General features: G+C 37.5%; 1 long non-coding RNA gene across 2 annotated transcripts in view; it reads left to right on the plus strand.

Annotated features, from left to right (window-relative positions):
* Positions 1–4,422, plus strand: part of LOC106520422 (uncharacterized) — a 15,458-nt gene that overhangs the window by 5,288 nt on the left and 5,748 nt on the right. For both annotated transcript variants that reach the window (XR_001310551.1, XR_001310550.1), the window contains one exon: positions 4,024–4,134. This is a non-coding gene — a long non-coding RNA (uncharacterized LOC106520422). The remainder of the gene's footprint in view (positions 1–4,023; positions 4,135–4,422) is intronic.

The following is a 4,422-nucleotide window of genomic DNA, read 5'->3' on the forward strand; positions in this document are numbered from 1 at the left end:
CACACACACACACACACACACACACACACACACACACCCACACACACACACACACACACACACTGCACAGCACCTTGGCCTGTTTAGTTTTATTGCTGGTGTCAGGTGAGGAGGTGGAGGTAGGAGTGCTGTCTAATGTTCAGCTTACACACATCTACGCTCACAGACACACTCACACACAGCCATTTCCACCCCTGCTGACACCTTGGCTAACGAGACCTGTGAACTGCACAGACAGAACTCTGAGACTTGTCAGAGTCCCACTCATTTAATGCCAAGACCTGGCCCCAGCTCTAACCCAACCAGGGTTTCTGTATGCGCACTGAGCCACAATAAGCTGAACACTGACATTCCAAACATCAGCCTGCTGAAAACTATTGCTCCTTTGGGTTATTATTGTAAAAGTAATGTTTTCACTGCTGTTATCCAAAGCAATTCTTTCTTTAAAATACAAAAATTATATAGTAGGGATGCTGTAATTTTCAGGAATTTGACATAATTGTGGAGCCAGCAAGAGTGCTATGGTTTAATTAGATTTTACTTGAGGGTTGCTGCTCTTTATCTAAGTGCATATACTGTTTTATTTTATTTGAATGTTTGATTATTTTCTTGCATGTCGTATAACGACTCAGGTATCAAACCTGCTTTCCTTTAGTGTTGAGTCACTGCAGAAAGTTGTGGATGGACTACGGCTTTTCTGTTGCATCGTTTTCTACTCAGTTTCTGTTTGAATGCCTCTTTTTTCTGGCGTGATCATGTAAGTGGAGTTTAAATGAGAGTCGACTCAAGTTCGAGCCCTGTACGGCCTTGCTACCTTGGAAATTAACTGCACAAACAATGTCTGGTCATTGTGCCTAAGCACTTACAGAGATGCCATTTAAGAGAGTATTGATCCAGCCAATGCAGGGTCAATCGCTGGATCAATGATGTGTGGGCTGGTTGGCTGGAAGGTTGTTTGACTGCATGAATGAATGGAAAGTTAGAAAACAGATGAATAGACAGTCTCATAATGAATGGATGCATGGATGTATGGATTTGCCCATGGATGGACTCAGACACCGATGCGTGGAGAGCAGCAGTGTCAGGCCTGAACAGAGATGAACTTGTGTTGCCTGTAAAAAAAATATGTGTTTGCCCTCTTTTGTATGTGACTCTGTCTGATATATTTGTCTAAAAATTACCACATTTCAAGATACAACCTTAATTGATACATGTATTAGCCTGGTTGTCATAGCTCAAGTGTAACATTTGTGTAAACTAATGTGGTGTTTCACCTAACATTTGTGAATGATTACTAGATGTACTAGTGATGCAGCTGTGGAACAAAAGAGCTTAAAGGACAAGTGCTTGAGTGAACAGGTTTGTCTAAGTCTATCAAAACTCATGTAAGTACAAATATCACATGCATCAAAATATGAGTCAAATAGGCTGAAACTATTTTGTCACAAACATTTTATGAAAATGGACAGCTTAGAGTGCCATTCTTGTTAGTACCATTTTCTCAGCAGTGATGTTTAGAATCAAACTGCAGTGAGTGAAGCATGCCTCAAGTGCCAGAACAACTGCATATGATGCATCAGAATGATATTCTATCAGTCTTTTAAATTAACTGATGAGAAAAAAACAAAAACAACACTTCACAATTGCACAAATATCAAAAAAGAATTCAAATTCTACACCATCGAAGAATGGATTGCCACTCCCCTGCTTGAATAATCTGGAAAAACAGATAGATGTGGCAGTAAAAGCAAATTATAATTAAAGAAATATGATTTTTTGAACACCTGAACAATATTTAACTTGTAGTAATTACACCAGATGCAACTAGAACCTTACGGAAATAGATTGTAACTGTTCTGATTACAACAATCAGTGCACAAGTTAAAAAAAAAAACGTTTAAAAAATACTGCTGTTTTTAACCTTGCACAAAGTGCCCATAAACTTCACAAAATATGGCTAATGTGACTGACAAGATGTTGACATGCGGAATAAACCTGCTGTTCTTTTAACTAACTTGCAATTCTTCTCTTCCCGTTTGTTTGCACTTTTGAATTTGCACACAGTGTGTTTGTTAAATAAATAAATAAATAAATAAATAAATAAATAAATAAAGATTATCAATTAACCAAAGGTTTGCCTGCACAACTTTAAAATAGATTTTAAATAATTATAATAAAAGGGCATGTCATATGAAAATACTAACATTTTTGAAGGTGTTACACTGTATATTTAAAACTCTATTAGCAACAGAGGGGAAGTTTGGAAGGTGGGGGTGGGGGTATAGATCAAAATTAGCATTTTCTTGGTGGATTGTTTATACCAGGGTTGATTGACCTACTTACCCATCCCCAGGCAGCACAACATGAAGGAATGAAGCATAATGCAACACAAGGGAGAGGTGTAAATCCCTTTATTATTCTTACATGTGAGACACATGTAAGTGAAAACACACACATACACAGCAGGGATCATTGGGGGCTCAAAGAGGTCATGCCTCTTGATGAAGTGAAAAAAAAGGAAGAGCACTTATTTAAAATTCTGTAAGAGATGGCAATTGTGCCCTCTGCATTTTTCTCTGTAAAACTTGTAAATAAATCTTTTGTAAACAGCATCTCTCTCTTGCCAATCACTCTGTCTGCTCTGTGCATAGCAGCATTAAAAATTGATCTTTAGCCGCACCAGGGTGAAATGCTAACATCGCTGCCAAATAACTGATTAAAAAGAGAAACCTTTAATCTTTGCTTAAAAGTGTCTACTGCTTTGGCATGCTTTCCCCTGTGCTCCTCTATCTTCCAAGGCTATGAAGGAAAGGGGTGGGGGGGTAGCCACGGGTGAAACGGGGTCACGTTTCATGTCGAGTCAGCGCTCTGCGGTGATATAACTCGAGAGGTGAGGGATTTAACTGAGGGAGGATCTAGAAATCGACAGACATTGCACTCGTCTGAATTTAACCTTAAGCCAAAGGTTAAAAACATGTTTGAGAACATCCCAACAGGGAATAAATGTGTTGGCAACCCTGCCAGTTGCATGCAACAAAAAGCCTAAAAATCCATGCTTAAACATGTAAGTTAAAGTTCATCAGGACTTTATTGATAACATAATAAAAAAAACATAGCTTGACATTACCCCAACTCACTCAACTCCTTGTTTTAACTGGAAATTACTCTTAGCAATTACTATAGCTACATTTCAGCTTGATTACTAATTTACGCATGAGCAATGTCATTTTTTAATACAAATAAAATGATTTTAACTCACAGACTAGGAGTAATATAGTAAATTTCGAGTAGCAGTACATGGAATGAGCTGTAGGTTTTATTGAGCACATTTGGGGAGACCATCAAATCACCTTTCCTTTGTTCTAATCTATTTGTAAGTTAGATTTAGATTTTTTCTTTTGAATTGTTTGTCAAATAATAAAATTAATCTAAATAGTAAGATGGTTGCTGCGAAATTCAGGCAACTGTCTTCTAATAACTATTAATACACCATAATTTTGTGCTTCAATTCTCAACTGTCTCTGCAACTTTGCACACTAGAACTTTTATTTTATCTTGGTTTAGTGGTAAAAAGTTTTATGACATATATCTTAATAATATTTAAGCATTATATGAAGGAGTTTTGGACAGCACTGTGGCTCAGTCGGTAGAGCTGTTGCCTAAAAGGGATCTTTCTGCATAGAGTTTATGTTCTCTTTGTGCGGGCATTGGTTTTCTCTTGCAACTCTGGTTTCTTCCCACAGACCAAAAACATGACTGTTAGGCTAAGTGGCAACTCTAAGTTGTCCCTAGGAATGCTTGTTTGTCTCTATGTGGCCCTGTGATGGACTTGTGACCAGTCTAGGGTGCATTTTGCAAATATTATATCAGAATTTTTACAAACACACAGAGGCAAACAAATCATTGCTTGTCTTTACCTGTCAGCGCATAGAACCACAATCAAGTGACCAAAATGAAACAGATAAATAAAAGTGTCATTACACTGAGTGCTGAAGGTGCTGAGAAGTTATGTTTGTTTTTCAGGGAGCAGAGGGAAGAACAGACGATGTACTCACTCAGAAATTGAAGCCAGCTTCAGAAGACTTGTCAACAATCCCGTACCACTAAAACACAGAGAAAGAAAACACAGTGCAAGTAAGTAAAACATACTTCTTCTTTCTTGTTCTGGATTGACTCACTTGCATTGCACACAGCTCAAAATTTTACTCACTTGCCACCGTGACACCTCGACAGTTTTTGCAGTGGAAAACATTGGAGTGATATCCTTCTTTTTATCATATTCAATGCCTGATTTGTTGGCATCTTCATCACGCATTTATGGTTTGTTTTCCCAAACTGATTCAGAATAGAATAGAATAGAATAGAATAGAATAGAATAGAATAGAATAGAATAGAATAGAATAGAATAGAATAGAATAGAAT

The sequence above is a fragment of the Austrofundulus limnaeus genome, unplaced genomic scaffold, assembly GCF_001266775.1.
Source record: "Austrofundulus limnaeus strain Quisiro unplaced genomic scaffold, Austrofundulus_limnaeus-1.0 Scaffold92, whole genome shotgun sequence".
Lineage (NCBI taxonomy): Eukaryota > Metazoa > Chordata > Actinopteri > Cyprinodontiformes > Rivulidae > Austrofundulus > Austrofundulus limnaeus.